The 16,862-nt window shown below is 48.1% G+C and overlaps 1 protein-coding gene across 1 annotated transcript in view; it reads right to left on the reverse strand.

The window, feature by feature from the left end:
• ZC3H3 (zinc finger CCCH-type containing 3) overlaps positions 1-16,862 on the reverse strand; it is a 129,355-nt gene that overhangs the window by 82,438 nt on the left and 30,055 nt on the right. The window lies entirely within an intron of this gene.

A 16,862-nucleotide genomic window follows, 5' to 3' on the forward strand; every position in this document is an offset into this window, starting at 1 on the left:
ACACATCCGCTGGTGCTCTGGGATGGTATGCGATCAAACCTCCCTCTTTTCCATGGGAAAAGGCATCCCTGACTCAAAACAATTTGATGCTGGCTTCCATCATGTGCATTTTGGGAGGACCAATGTCAAGGCATGGAATTCCTTGTAAAATCCCTGCAAGACCATTTCCTAATGGATCTGATCCTTCCACACTGTCTCCTACCTCATGGATGAAGGGAAGGTGGTGGAGGAGCTTTTCAGGATTTTAGTAAGAAGGTCCAAGGGCAAATTTGGGGGCAGCAGAGGAGTTTGCAGCCAGGAGCAACCTCGACACAAGCAGAAGCACCACGGGAAGCTCTGATAGCCAGGATGGATCAGCCTCACTCCCACTGCTACAGCAGATTACAGGGATTGGGAATCCCAATCACTGCCCTTCACGTCAACCGAGAGCCAGGATGCTCCAAGCCCCATCCAACCTGGCCTTGGACACTTTCAGGGATGGAGTATCCATAGCTTCTCTAGGAATTCCATTTCATGGCCTCCCCACTCTCCCAGTGAAGAATTCCCTCCCAATATCCCATCTGTCCCTGCCCTCTGGCCGTGGGAAGCCATACCCTCTTGCCCTGTCACTCCATTCACTTGTCCAAAGTCCCTCTCCAGCTCTCTTGGAGCCCTTCAGGCACTGGAAGGGGCTCAAAGGTCTCCCTGAATCCTTCTCTTCTCCAGTCTCAGACTTCAGCTCATGATTGGGTGAAGAGGTGGGAATATACCCAAACCTCCTGGGGATTATCCCCAACACCACTTGCTTCCCTGGATGAGAAAAACTGTGGATGGGAAGGGAAGAGCAATGGAGGGAAAAACTGAGAAAGAAAGAGAGAATTTGGGCTAAAACAAGAATCATGGAATGGTTTGGGTTGGAAGGGACCTTTAACACCATCGAGTTTCAACCTTCTGCCATGGGCAGGGACAACTTCCACTAGACCAGGTTGCTCCAAGCATATGGAAATGACCTTCAACAGGCATAAATCCACGGGAAACCTGAATAAAGTTCCACTACAGCTCCTCCAGCCAAAAGCAAACGGTTCTGGTGTTTCCCGTCCCACCACACCTCGATGGCATCACCCCTGAGCCACGTGGCTCTGACACCTTTTGTCCTGGCTGCCAACTTGGCCAAGCCCCTGGAGTCAACAAAAGCTTTGGGATTACTGTAATGCTGTTAGGAATTCAGTGTGAAAGCAGACACCAGTATTAGGGATGATTATCCCGGAGCAGGTTCAATATGTTCCCACAGAATGGCACAGCAAGAGGTTAATTATGTTGCGACTGGAATCAGCTTCCAAAAGGACCATCCTTGGGTTTAAGAGGGGAATTTAATTTCCACACTCATTCAGTTCCGAGCTCTTTCAAGAGCGACGGCTCTTTATGCCAGCGTGTAAACGATGCTTTATGATCACGAACTGCTGCTTAATAGGAAATAAATCCAATTGATCCAAACTGCTTTACCTGGGACCCGGAGCACGACAGCTGCTCCGGTTGTCACATTTTGAGAGGACGGGAGAAGGGCAGGATTCAGAGTTGGAATATTTTAGAGAGCTCCAAACTCATTGGAAAATTTGCTTATCGTGGCAGCTGCTTTTAGCTGGGAATATTTGGGAAATTAATACCAGATCTGCTTGGCGAATTCCCATATGTCAATCAGACCACAGGAAAAGAGAAGTTCAGGGAATCCACCAGGAGCGAGACTGCATTGGGCACTGGCACTTGGAGATGAACAGTAAGGAAACACTCATTTTATCAGGCAAAGTATTAAATTCATGGAATTGTTTGGCTTGGAAGGGGCCTTTAAGACCACCTTATTCCAAAACCCTCACCATGGGCACGGACACCTGCCACTATCCCAGGTTGCTCCAAGCCTTGTCCAACCTGGCCTTGGACATATCCAGGGATGAGGATTCACAATCTCTCTGGGCAAATCCACATATCCTGCTCAAATAAATTCCATGAGTCTGGGTCTGCATCCAGAATTCCTGGGTTTAGGTGAAAAATACAGAACTTTTATTTCCAGGAAATACAGAGGGGCAAAACATCACCCAGCTTGGAAGAAAAAAAAATTCCAGCAGCAAGAAAGGGAGAGATTCTGCCCCTCTGCTGCGCTCAGGTGAGACTCTACCTGGAATTCTACATCCAGCTCTGGAGTGGATGGATGTGGATGTGGAGCTGCTGGAGTGAGTCCAGAGGAGGCCATGGAGATGCTCCAAGGGCTGGAGCCTCTCTGCTCTGGAGACAGCTGGGATTTCCAGCCAGGAGAAGGGAAGGTTCCAGGCAGGCCTTATTAGAGCTTTTCAAAAATCCAAATGTTTAGGAAAGCCCCACGACGCGTGGAGATGTCATGGGGGAACAAAGTGATGCCTGAGCTGTTGAGAAGAAAGAAGGGGAGCGAGGAGAAGAGCATCTGGAAAAGCTGGGGATGGCACAGCCAGGAGAAATCCAACAGCGAGGAAACACTGGCAGCAAGCGTGACAGGGAAACGAAAAGCAGCAGACATGAAAGTCACAGAGCTACAAGAAACTCCCTGGAAAAATGCTGCTGCAAAACACGTTCAGGATCAGTCTCTCAAAAGGTTGAGGACCTGTTCTCCCTTTCCAGACCACTGGCGCAATCCCAGCTTCCATCTGCAGCTGGGATGCTGCACAGGATGGATTTTAGTGGATCTGGTTCAGTGGATGTGGTGTCTTTGGGGTTTGCGTGTTCCCAGGGTACCACAACATCCAGCATGGAATCATGGAATGGTTTAGGTTGGAAAAGAGCACTAAGAAGACCATTGAGTCAAACTGTTCAGCACTGCCAATGCCACTGTTAAACCATGTCCCCAGTGCCACATGCACACATTTTCTGAAGCCTTCTAGGGATGGTAACTCCACCACTGCCAGGGAGCCTATTCCAACACCTGACCACATTTCCATCAAGAATTTTTTTCTCCAACATCCAATCTAAACCTCTCCTGGCACAACCTGAGGTCATTTCCTCTTGTCCTCTCCCTTGACCCTGACCCCCCTCTGGCTGCACCATCCTGTCAGGAAGTTGGGCAGAGCCAGAAGGTCCCCCCTGAGCCTCCTCTTCTCCAGGCTGAACCCCTCCAGTACCTTTAGCTGCTCCTGGTGCTCCAGATCCTTCCCACTCTTTGTGGAATACAATCCCTGAAGTGTTCACGAATGTGTGGATGTGGCATTTGGGGATGTGCACCAGTGGCAGCCCTGGCAGTGCTGGGGGAACGTTTGGGACTCGATGATCTCAAAGTTCTTTCCCAACCAAAGCCATCCCACATTTATCCAAATCTGTATCATTTTCCAAAGGGGTCTGGGTCACTTCAGCCCCACCAGCCCCCAGAGCCAGGTGATTTGGGGAGCCTTAGAAAATAATGGGAAGAACCGTGCCTTTGACTCAGTCCCACAATTCCAACACCAATATTCCAACTACAACAGAAACACCAGCAAATATCTTGGTGTATTCCCTCCAATCCCAAAATACAGGGAGGCAGAGACAGAAGGGTCCAACAAGGTCTTGGTGGGGACAGGAGGACACATCACCAACCTCCCAGTCACCCCAGTAACCCCACCAGCTGTGTCACAATCCCATCCTCACTGCCAAAAAGCCCCAGGATCTTCCAAACATCACCAGAGTGGAAGAGCCTTCCAAGGATGAGGAGAGCCCACATTATCCACCAGGATTGGCAAGAGGAGGTCACACTGAAGGCTCTGAACACCGTTTTCCCAGCTCCAGCCCGTGTTAAAGAGCCTGAATGGGTCTCTGGAGCATCAGCCCTTGTTCAAACACAACCCTTATTATTATAACAAAAGAGGGTGGTGGGTTTTCCTTCCCCCCTTCCCTCGGTGAATGATTATTAATGTGTTTCCAGGAGCTGGATCCATTCCTCTAAATGAGAGAGTGGGATGGCAGGAGGAAAGCTGATAAATGCCCTCCTCCCCCCGGCCTCGCGGCGGGAGCTGCCAGGGGTGCTCGTTCTAACAAGCTGCAGATGGAAGACAACTGGAATAACAAAGTATGAATTTTTATGAGTCTAATAAATCACTCCACTTTTCCTGCTCTTGATCGTTTCCAGCACTTCACACACCAGAAAAACCCCGGCTATAATCAAATGGGTTCAGGGATCTCGTGTTCACGCCTCACCGTGGCACGGGGAGAGGTGGCTCTGCCTCGGGAAACGACGGGAGCGCTCGGCGGGCTGGAATTCCATTTGCATTTGTGCTTTAGGATTGACTTCCTTTTTTTTATTTTATTATAATTTATTTAAATTTAACAAGGAAAAATTTGAATCTCTTAGGTATTCCCCACCCTCAAAGCCCCTTATCCAACAGAAGGCCAGCTTTTAGATTTCTAAGCATCCACTTAAAAGGAACCTGACCTGACTCTGGCATTCAGCAGAGGAACTTGGATAAACTCAGGGAGATGGGAGGAAAACTTTGCAGGCAGAAGGTTCATTAAGCTCCTTTTAATTCTTTTAATTCTCCTTTCTAAACTTTGATACAAAGCAGGCAATGGACAGGCTCAAAATCCATCCCCACAAGAAACAAAGGGATTCTACTACAAGTTGTAACCTCTAAGTAGGTGCACATGGGTTTGCCGAGGGAACTATTTGCCAAAAAGCCAGAAAAGCACCACATCCATGGAAAGAAAGAACCAAGATGTTCTTTTCCTTATCAAAAAAACACTCCTGAAACCTCCCGGACAGAGGAGAATGGAGCTGAAGTCAGACACACCACAATGGCTCCCCGACAATGAATGAGATGATCTTTAAGGTCTCTTGCAACTCAAACTATTCCATGATTCCCTGTGCTTAAGAAAAGGAGAACCATTGCTCCACATTAGTCTATAGTCCCTCAAGACCAAGCACAGCTCCAGGATCTTTGAAATCTGGAAAAAAACCCACTCCTTATAATCACATAATCATTAAGGTTGGGAAAGCCCTTCAAGATCATAGAGTCCAATTTGTGATTGATCCTCACCTTGTCACCCAGACCAGAGCCCTGAGTGCCACATTCAGTTATTCCTCAAACACCTCTAAGGATGGGGACTCCACCACCTCCCTGGGCAGCCCCTTCCAATGCTTAACAACCCTTTCCATGAAGAATTTTTTCCTGAAATTGAGTTAATGTTGCACCACTCCCAGTCCCCCAACACCAGTGCTGATAGTGAGTCCCCATCTCAGTATCCCAAACCTCAACACTCCACCTCCCCGAAGGAAGGAAGCCAAGTTTAACAGGGAAACCTGTTGTTTCCATCACCCTTATCCTACCCGAGTCTTTAATCCATCCAATATGTTCTTTCCCCCTGCTTTTCATTTGCTTTTCCAGCACTGCACTGCATCAGGGAGGGAATTCATCTTTGACAAACATTTACCGATTATCAAATCACAACTGCAGCCGCCGACAGGGGCAATAAGTCACTTTAAGCAGCCGCCCGTACTCCAGGCTCAGGAGTTTGGGCAGCTCCTCGATGACAAATCACTCCTGTCAAAGCCGCGTGTTCCCGGCCGCTCCGGAGCCGTGTTCCCTGTTGTTCCACGCTACCTGGTGTTTAATGACAACACTGTCAGACTAAGACGAAGCCGCTGCGCCACCGACTGCCAAAGCCCCATTAGAGGGAAGATTGAGACCCTACTCTTCCCAAACTCACTCAAGCAACACAACCCACGAGTTTTTATAATTACGGCGCGAGAGCCATCGATCCCGCGCTGACATCCAACCTATCCCTATGAAATGGGAGTAGTTTGCTGGCTGACAGTTGCTATAGATTATTGTGGGTGGGTTGGTTGTTTTTTTTTCCCCCTTTTTTATCCGTCGCTCGACAAAGCTCGGGATGGATGGGAAGGAAGAAGAGGAAAACGTGTGCGGTCTTTGCAGTGCTGTTTCTATCCCAGCTCTTTCCCTTCAAAGGAACTTCAAAGAATCCCAGAATGGTTTGGGTGGGAAGAGACCTTGAAGACCATCCAGTTCCAAAGCCTTACCATGGGCAGGGACACCTTCCACTATCCCAGGTTGCTCCAAGCCCTGTCTAACCTGGCCTTGAACACTTCCAGGGATGGGGCAGCCACAGCCTCTCTGGGAATTCTATTCTAGCTCCTCCCCACCCTCCCAAGGAAGAATTCCTTCCTTATTTCCGCTCTAAATCTTCCCTCTTTCAGTTAAAACTTTCCCCCTCGAGGAGGAAGAACGTTGCTGTTGCTTTAAAGAAATGCGTTCATCTGCTTGAAGCCGTTACAGCATCCGTTAAGTTCCTATAAACAAGGAATTTCACAGCCTAAGCTGTGCATGAGCATCAGGGCATGTGGTTGATTTCCTTGGATTGCCCATTTGGGTGATCCAGCTGGATGGGTTTGGCACTCATCCACTTCTCTCACCTCCCCAAAGACCACGGCTTCAGCTGTGCTGGAGGAGAAAGATTCCAGTGGCATTCCATGCTCAGCGTGGGGTTGGATGGCACCAAGAGGCACCCAAACCCTACACACCATCCCATTCCATGGGCAGAACTTAAGGGATTGACGACTAGGGCTTAAATGGGACCAGATGACCCAAAAACACCATTCCTGCACCAGAGATGGAATTTTCTCATAGGTCTGATTCTCAAAAATCATCCTCTTCAGGATGGGGTGCAGTGAGAGGGAGCTTAAATCATGGAAACACAATGCCAAGACTTTCTTTTGGATCAAATCCACATGGGGACCAGGGTCACTGAATTTTATGACGTGGAAAACAGGATTACAAGAAGGAAATTCCCACTGGCTACCTGGAGAGCAAATCCTCCTTAGAAAATCCCAAGTGAGCACCACACCAGAAGACTTGGGAATAATTTTGATTCAAGGTCCTTCAGCACATGGTGGAATTCATGGGGTGTCCTGTGCAGGGCCAGGAACTGGACTGGATGATCCATGTGGGTCCCTTCCAACTCAGGATATTCCATGATTCCTTTCAGCCATGATTTTGAAGCATAAAGGAACAAAGATAAGCCCGCATCACATTTTTAGGAAAGAGAAAAGAAGAAAGCTTCGGCATTGGTGGCTCCTCAGCTCCTGAGGTCAACAACATCTTAAGAAGGAAAGCTCAGACCTCCAAGTCCCCAGATTCCAATCAACTTTGCTACATCCAAGAAGGGAACAAAACAAAGAAAAAAATTCTATTTTTGGTGGAAAGCAAAAGCTCTTTTACCCAAAATGTCCATAATCCCATCTCTACCCTCTGATCCAGTGCTTTACATTCAGGTGGCTACTCCTGCATCCCTGAGCATCATCCTGGAGCAAGCGCCATCCCATGCTGGAGCCTGTGCCTCTTCAACACCATAGCCTGAAGGAAACGGCATCTGGCCAAGGATTGGGCTTGGAGCAACCTGGATTCATGGAAAGTGTCCCTGCCCATGGAAGAGGGCTGAAATGAGATGGTCTCTGAGGCCTCTTTCAACCCACATCACTTTCCTTCAATCTTTTCCTGTGACTCCAAACCTCCGGAGGCACCTGGATTCTATTCCAACAAAAAATTAATTTTCCAAAGGCTGAGGGATAGGTGAGCAGAGCATTCCCTTTGTCACACCCTTGGGATCGCCCAGGGATGTCAGTGTGGGAGAGGGAAAGAACAGCAAATCTCCCTTTTCCAGCCTCCACATCTGATGAGCTGCTCCAGACAGGGGGGAAAATATTTGATAAATTTTAATTTCCTTTTGAAAGCTATCAGGGAATCTTTTTATTGACAGCACTCCAGGGTTTTTCCCATAGTGTCAGGGAAAAGGGCAGGTGCTCTTGCTTGTTATTAAACCAAATACATATTTTGGATGGAGAAAAGGCTACAATCCATCCCCTCCTCCAAAAAAACCCTCCAGGTATGAGTCCTGCAGAATTCCATAAATCTCACAAGCCGAGTGGGAGCCTGGTTCATGCCCCCTGACCCAGGAGGGAAGATAAACCCAGAATCATGGAATTGTTAAAGTTAGAAAATACATCCAAGATCATCAAGTCCAACTGTTAACTCAGCACTGCAACATTCACCACTAAACCACATCCCTAGGTGCCACATACACACATTTCTTCAACACTTCCAGGGACAGTGATTCCATCACTATGATCCAAGGACTCGACCCCCTCTGCTCTGGAGTCAGGCTGGGAGAGCTGGGAAAGTCCAGCCTGGAGAAGGGAAGGATCCAAGGAGACCTTGGAGCACCTTCCAGTGCCTGAAGGGGCTCCAGGAGACCTGGAAAGGGACTTGGGACAAGGGGCTTTCCACTGGCAGAGGGCAGGGATAGATGGGATACTGGGAAGGAATTCTCTGTGAGGATGGTGAGGCACAGGTTTTCCAGAGCAGCTGTGGCTGCCTCATTCCTGGAAAAATTCAAAGCCAGGCTGGATGGGGCATGGAGCACCCTGGGATAGCGCAAGGTGTCCATGCCCATGGCAGGGGATGGAATGAGAAAATCTTGAAAGATCCCTTCCCACCCAAACCATTCTGGGATTCCATGAAGACACAAGGGAAGGGCACCAAGACCCTGCCTCAGCAGAACTCCAGCCCCTGGCAACAACACTCACCCAACAAACAACACCCCAAAGCAGGAAACAGCTGGATTTTAAAAAGGACCACGGGCTAAATCACTTTGGATTTCCTGCTGGTTCACAGCTTGATGGCTTCTTGTCCAAAGGTCAGAAATTCCCTCTCTGAAATCCCCCTGGAATAGACTCCCTATAAAAAGAACCAGGAGCTCACAGCAAATCCCACGTGCGAACTATAAAGCCGTAATCCTTGGAGCTCCAGGGATTCTGCACATGCCACTGGGAGTGTGAACAGCCACACTCCAAGCCTGAACCTCAACTGCAGTAATGCCTCCCAAAGTTTTCCCGTTGGCTCCCAGAAGATCCATGCACTGGCTGTTTCTCAGGGTCTCAGGATCTAATCCAGTACAGCAAATCATTCAGGAGGGTTTATGACCAAGGAATCAAAGGTTTCCAGGATGTCTCAGGAGTTCCACAAAACCAAGGTTTTACAAAGTGTCCTAATATTTTCTTTTACAATAACCCAGAGCAATCCATGGTCTTGGAGAATTTATGTCCCATGCACAGGAAAACTTGATCTTATGTAAATGAACATACATAAATTAAATGACCAAATAAAACCGCTGAAAATTTCAAAAGGAGGAATAAAGGAAGTCTTGTATCACACAATTTCAGCATGATGGGATGGAGGATTTCCACTGCCAGAGGGCAGGGTTAGATGGGATATTGGGAAAGAATTCTTCCCTGGGAGGGTGGGGAGGGGCTGGGATGGAATTCCCAAGAAGCTGAGGCTGACTTGTTGAAGTCCAGGTTGGACATGGGGCTTGGAGCAGGATGCTGTAGAGAGCCAGAAGGTTGCCCCTGAGCCTCCTTTTCTCCAGGCTGAGCCCCCCCAGCTCTCTCAGCTGCTCCTGGTGCTCCAGACCCTTCCCAGCTCCCAGCAACAAACCCAAGATCTTTCCCATAAACTCTTCCGAGCCACCGAAGTGACAGAGGAAAGCACCAACCCCCCCCCCCACCCCAGCTGCCCCAATTCCCACAGGAGCACATGGAAAAGGCAGCAGGTTTTTAGGGAAAGGCAGCAGGGACACCCTCTTAACCTTTCTCTCCCAGGGTTCCTGACGTGTCCCCACCAAAGTCAGGCTGCCACCACTCACATCCCGTTATTTGGCCAAACTCAAACCATCTCCAAGAAAACAGTTTGGAAAACTCTGTCCCCGCAACCCCCCCCCCTTCCCTTAACTCCTCGGAGCGCAGCGGCACAAAACGCCTTTCCTAATGTTTCACACTCCGAGAGCTCCTCCAGCCCGTGCTGTAATCCCCACAAAGTGCTTCCCAAAACAGCTGCAGCTCTCCTTAATTAGTCTCCGCGGGCAGCGGGCATTAACGATTCAGTCGGATGAGCGACTGTTTCTGTGTAAACTCCGCGTGCTCCCCCCTGGAAGCCTCTCCGTGCATCCATCAGGAATGGTTCCACTGAGCAGTTGAGCGCTGACCTTTTGGCCAAACCCTTCTGGAAAAGTCACATTAGGAGCAGGTGACCACCAGTGGCTCTGAGGTGGTGTTTCCATGAGGAAATCACTGGCCAGCTCCAAGATCAGTGGGAATTCAAACCCACCTGCAGGTTTTGGGAGAGACATGGTCAGGACGAGGAAGCAACTTTCAGCCCCCAAAATTGGGTCCATGGCTCATGGATTTGGGATAAACTCTTAAATCACAGCAAGAGCTCGCTGTGTTTGCTCCAGGGCTCCTTTAACAGGAGCTGCATTCCAAGAAACTCGACGTCTTTACTCAGGCAAATGGGGCTCCAGGGTCTGAACAGAAGGGAGAGGGAAGATGTTTATCCCATCAAAGCGTTGTCTTGACTCAGCAATTCCGGGCAAGCCTTCAGCAAAAATAACTCCTTGAGCAGGAGCAGGTTCTGCAATAAAACCCAGCCACCGTGTCCACCTAGTGCCTAATCAGGGGCCAGGTTTTAAAAGTAATTATAATAATTAACAGGAGGGGAAAAAAAGCTGAGAAGTTGGGAATCAAGATGCTCATAGAAAAGATGGGCTTGAGGAGAAAACAGCTGAGCAGGTGGTGATTTTACCACGGGTTTTAAGGTGTTTGAGGCAGAAAATGACTGAATCTCACATTAAAATATTCCTGGGATAGTTGTGCCTGACAGGGAATAGACTTAAGGGTCAAAAGGATTTGCCCACAAGCCAAAACACCCTCTGGATTCATAGGATATCCTGGGTTGGAAAGGAACCATGAGGATTAACGAGTCCAACTCCTGGCCCCACACAGAACATCCCCAAAAATCCCCCTCTGTGCCAGAGAGCCCTTTCCAACAGCTCTGGCAGCCTTGGGGCCATGACCATTCCCTAAGGATCCTGTCCCAGCACCCCATCACCCTCTGGAGAAAGAACCTTTCCCTGATACCCAACATAAACCTTCCCTGACACATTTCCAGCCATTCCCCGGCTGTGGTCACAGAGAGCAGAGATTGGAGCTGCCACTCCTGAGGAAACTCAAGATCCCAATGATTCTTCCCTCTTCACCTCCAGGTTTTTCCCCTCCAGGCCCTTCATCACGTGCCTTTGGGAGAGCTTTAGATCCTTATTTCTGGGACTACACATTCCAGCTGTTTTTCTCCAGTAGCTCAACACGTGCTGTCCCCAGTGTCCCCCCAACTCCTCCTCCCACCAGCTCCAGCCCAAGGAATGAATCTTCCAGAGGGGGGTTAAATATCCTCAAGGATAACAAAAGCCAATCAGCTAAGCAAAATCTTCCTCCAAGCTCAGCACAAACCTCGGGAAGAGGCTTCTCCAGGCTGATTTTCCCGTCTTGATGTACTTGTGCACGTCCCAGAAGTGGCAGGAAAAGTCCCCAGACATCCCTCAGCTCTTGGGGGAAGAAAAGTGCTTCCTTGAGGGCGTTGGCTCCCAGTAATCCACGGAGCCAGTGCCGTGTCCCTGAGCAATTTGAAGCTGGGGAGAGCCAGAGGAGCAGCACATGGCACAGCTCCTCTTCTCCTTTGTCTCCAGTTCTTTCCCTTCCTGCTGGGCGCAGACATCACACGGGAGGTGCCTGTGGGATCTGCTTCCCGCCCCGAGGAACACGGGAAGAGGCACCCCGGGAGCAGCACCTTCCATCAGAGCTTCATTTGCAGCCGGAGATTTTCCAGCCCCTCCAGGAGCTCCGAGGGTGACACAAACACCGAGCGGCGCCGCGGGCTTCCAAAAAGTTCCCAAACTGGCTCTTGGGTGGGAAAAAATATCCATGTCCTGCTCAAAACCCCAAAACTTCTCTGTTAACTTGCCTCTTCCCAGAATCCCTCTGGATTCCCTCATGGATAACAGCATCCGATACCTCAAATGTCACCAAAACCTCTCTTGGAATAAATCCCAAACTTCCCCCTTAAATTAACACAAGTGGACATAAAACAAACCAAACCAACTCAAGGCTGTTTCAAATCATAAACCACCTTTGATTTCTTTCCAATCCATAAAACCTGGGACAATATGGAAGCCGGGGAGGTTGTTTATCCATAAAGTTGGAGTGGAATATCAATATTTATCTGATGGAAATTTATAACGAGCTGGGAAGTGATTATTGATACAGGGATCAGGAATTTGCAGCAAACTGAATGCAAAGCAATGACAGCACCACTGCCAAAATACACCGTGGGTGTGTTTATTCCATAAATATTCTATTCCCTACTCCCACAAAAAGGAATCCCAGAAACCTGGTCTAGTGGAAGCCGTCCCTGTCCATGGAAAAGGTTGGAATGAGGTGGTCTTAAGGGTCCCTTCCAAAACCATGCTGGGATTCAAGGCATTTACAGGATTTGCAGGGGAAAAAAAGGAGAATGAGGGTGGATTTGCAGGGATAATTTCTATGGAAAATCTCTGAAATACAAATAGGAGCTGGGAAAGGGGGGCTCAGCCTGGAGAAAAGGAGGCTCAGGAGGGACCTTCTCACTCTGTAACTCCCTGACAGGAGGGTGGAGCCAGGCAGGACCAGGATCTGCTCCGAGGGAAGAAGAGACAGGATGAGAGGAAACAGCCTCAAGAAGCACTAGGAGAGGTTTAAATCGGATATTGGGAAAATTTCTTCATGGAAAAGGTGGTGAGGCACTGGCACAGCTGCCCAGGGCAGTGGTGGAGTCCCCATCCCTGGAAGAATTTAAAATCCATGTGGATGTTAAAATCCATCCACAAGGTCAGTGGTGGCCTTGGAAATGCCGAGGGAACACTTGGATTCGGTGGGCTCTGAAGTTTTTTTCCAACCTTAATGATTCCATGATTTTATCTCGTGGACTTTGCATTTTGCCACCTGGTATTTGCACCCATCTCCACATAGATTTGTCCCTGAGGGCTTCAGCCACAACTTTTCATGGAATGAAGGAGAAATTCCTTTCTCCATGCAGCTTCCAGGGAGCAACCAAGTGGGAGGATTAGGAAGGAGGAAATCATGTGGGGAAACTGAGGCAGCATCCAGGATATTTTGTTGGAAAAGGAGACATCAGTGCTGCCCTCACTTCCCAGAATTTCCCTCCCTTCAATTAACAACTGATCCCTTCTCCGGGAATTCAGGATGGAGGATAAAAGCAGGATGTCAACCAAAGAGCCACACTTTTCCAGCACTGGAAAAAGGGTGCTGGAAATGGTTGGAGTCTCCAAGATAATTGTGTCCATGTGCAGGGTGGGAAAGTGGCTGGAGTCAGGTTTCGGTCCAGCCGTGAATTCCCAAATTGTGGGGCTATTAATACATCCTGGGATGCTGGGACAGGGCCATGGCATGCCAGCTGTGCCTCTGGATTGGGAACAACTGCGTGCTGGAAGTCTGGACCAAGGACTGTGTGGCCCTTTCCATAAAACCAGTCCCAGCCCCAGCACTGATCCAGGGATAGCTCTGCCCTCCAGTTCCCAAAATTCATCCTTAAAAAGTGGTTAATAATCTGGATCATTACATGGAATTTCACTAAATCCACACAGAAAAACCTCAAGCTGAAGTCTAAAAGAGCTTTAGCCCTGGCCAGATTCCAAGTGTCAGAATCTAGGGACGGGTCTCAGGATCCAGGGACTGCTCTGCTCTCCGCTTCCCAAAATTTCATGCTTTATAAGTGGTTAATCTGGATCCTTACATGGAATTTGGGGTTAATTCTGCTGCAAATCCCTGCAGGAAAACCTCAAGATGAGGTTAAAAGGAGTTTTATCCTCTGTCACATCCCAGGTCTCAGATTCCAGGGATGATTCTGCCCTTCACTTCCAGAGATTCATCCTTTAAAATTTGGATCATTTTGGATCAAATTTTTACCCAAAATCTGGGTGTAATTCTCCCGCGAATCCCTGTAGGAAAATCTCGAATTCGGTTTTAAAAGGATTTTAGACCCTATCACGTCCCAGGTCTCATATTCCAGGAATTGTTCTCTCTCCATTTAAAAAGTGGTTGATCTGGATTCTTACATGGAATTTGGGGTTAATTCTGCTGCAAATCCCTTCAGGAAAACCTCAAGATGAGGTTTAAAGGAGCTTTATCCTCTGTCACATCCCAGGTCTCAGATTCCAGGGATCATTCTGCCAGAGATTCATCCTTTAAAATCTGGATCATTTTGGATCAAATTTTTACACAAAATGTGGAATTAATTCTGTGAATCCCTGTAGGAAAATCTCAAATTCAGTTTTAAAGGGGTTTTAGACCCTGTCACATCCCAGGTCTCAGATTCAAGGAATTGTTCTCTCTCCATTTAAGAAGTGGTTAATCTGGATCATTACATGGAATTTGGGATTAATTCTGATGCAAATACAGGCAAGGAATGAGCACAATAGGGAATACTTTGTTCTTCCCTTAGGATACCTCGGAGGAATTTTTTAACACAAGCCCTCAACATCCCACTTTTCCTCATTTAAAAGCAAGAAAACCAGGAAGCAGAATGACAAATAGATTCTTCCTAGAGCAGACAGAAAGATCAACAGCAAAAACAAGGATAAAACTCAAAAAAAATTTCCCACATCACCTTTTTTCCTTTCCAAGCTGCTTTAACACTTCCTTGACTGCCCTAAATCCTAAGGAATCTCCTTCCTATTCTGGCTCTGCTTAAAAAAAAATCGGGAATAAACCAACTTTTCATAAACCAAATATCAAGGAATTCCTTGATTTATCCAAGCCCACTTAAACTCCTGTGCCACCAAATTAACACCCTCAAGAATCCCAGGAAAAAGCTCCAAGATTCCTTTGCATAACCCCCCTCAACTCTTTCCTGAAAAACCGCAGAGGTGGGAGCTCTTTTCCAAGTCTCCTAACAAATTTCCCGGCTCGCCGGGATGACAGATCACCGAAGCTCCAGATGGATTGCTTGGAAAAGTGAGATGGTCGTGTTTGGGCCCCGACGTCAGCACATCCCATCAATCTCCGGGGAGTTCATCCCCCCCCTGCTCTCCCTTCCCTTTTCCAGAGTTCATTCCCACTTCATTACTGGATGGAGTGAGCCGGGAGTGCCTGATTTACCGGATACTTTCTGGGAAAATGGGAGCGGAGCTTTGTATTCCCAAAGCAGCACCTGCTCCGCCGATATTCCTTAAAAAGGGGCACAGGCAGGAGGGAAAAAGGGGTGCATCTTATGGAATTATATGGTTTCCCACTTCCCTCTTTTTGGGTGGCAAAATCCTGGGAGAAATGCGCTCCCTGGAAGGACAACACATCCCAAAGGGTCTACCCTGCTCCTCTGGGAACCTCCTGCAGATCCCGTTCTCCCACACCAAATGCCTGAAATCAGGGACAGCTCAGTTTTCCTGGCTGGATAACACATCCCAAAGGCTCTGCCTGCTTTTCCAGGAATCTCCTAGAAATCCAATTTCCCTAAATCAAACACCAGGAGCCTCAAAACATGTGAGAACCCAGTTTTCCTGGCAGGACAATACATCCTAAAGGGTTTCCCCTGTTCCTCTGGGAATCTCCTGGAGATCTCACCCTCTTACAACAAACACCAAACGCCTGAATCCACAGGACAGCCCAGTTTTCTTGACAGGACAACAGATTCCAAAGGTTCTGCCCTGCTCCACCAGGAATTTCCTGGAGATCCCATTCTCCCACATGAAATTCCAGGAGCCTCAAGTCGAAGGAGTAGCTGATTCTCCCTGTGCAAACTTTGCAGGACATCACCAAACCCCACCTTAAATCACCACCACAGCAGGTTTAAATCCTACCAACTCAGGGTTTTCCAAAAAAAAACCCTTATCCTGATACCCAGAAAAGAGCTGGAGAGCTTTTCCCACTCTTTTCCATAAATCCGTGCCTTCCCTGGACAAGCCCAGCCGTGCTGCAAACGGATTTTTGGCACTCTGTGACATAAAGGTGCCGCTGCTCCCGGCTCCCAGGTAATTTCCTGGTCAGCATCCCTTTATCCCACCATCTGCTGGAATGATTACAAGCTGGAAAAATCCTGACCCAGCAGGAAAAGTGGAGAAGGATGAGGCAGAGGGAAGCAGATGCAGCAGGATCGGGCTGGAGTGGAGTTCCAGCATGGAGCATGTGTCTCAACATTCCCCTCTCCGGGACAAAATCCTCCTGGATATGTATAAAGGAGGGGAAAAAGGGAAAAAAAAAAACCTTTCCAGCATGAGGATATTTCATGGAAAAATGAGGGTTTGGAGATTGCTTTTTTATTTTGCACAAGGAATTTTATGTCAGAAAAAGGGAATGTTCCCATTTACTCATATTATAACTGAAGGTGGTTTGGGATTTTTTAAAATCCCGAATTTTTGTCCATGAAAAGTCAGGGATGCACATCCCTTTTTTATCCTTTACAGGGATCCCCTCACTCCTTAATTTGCTCACTCTGGCACGAAGCTCTTTGCCAGAAAATCCAAGATAATCCAGGTCGGCAGGGACCGATTGGAAAAGATGGATTTGATTTTCCGACGGAGCCTTTTGCACTCTTGCTCTGCTCCAGAGGGTCTGGAGGTGACGCCACCCCATTCCTTCCCCTTGTGGAGCAATTAAAGCAGAGATTAATTAATTAATTGTGGCTAAGGACAGGGCAAAAGTTTTGGGAAGGCAGGGAAATAAAATAATCTGATCCAATAAAAAATTCCCGGTTAACTCACCGTTCTTGGGAATCAATTAACGAGACAGGAATCGGCTCCATGTGGGAAACATCCCAGAGGCAGCAAAAAAAGCAACCCCAGCTCTGTCCCTAAGACAGGAATCCCACACGGAGTGGGAAAAGGTAATTACAGGAGCACTGGAAAACAGGATTTATTCCCAAAGGGTTTTTTTTACAGAGCATAATTTTCTCAGCCTCTTATTCCACTCTCACTCCTGATAGTTCAGGAATAGTGGGAAT

The sequence above is a fragment of the Melospiza melodia genome, chromosome 1 (assembly GCF_035770615.1).
Source record: "Melospiza melodia melodia isolate bMelMel2 chromosome 1, bMelMel2.pri, whole genome shotgun sequence".
Taxonomy (NCBI): Eukaryota; Metazoa; Chordata; class Aves; order Passeriformes; family Passerellidae; genus Melospiza; species Melospiza melodia.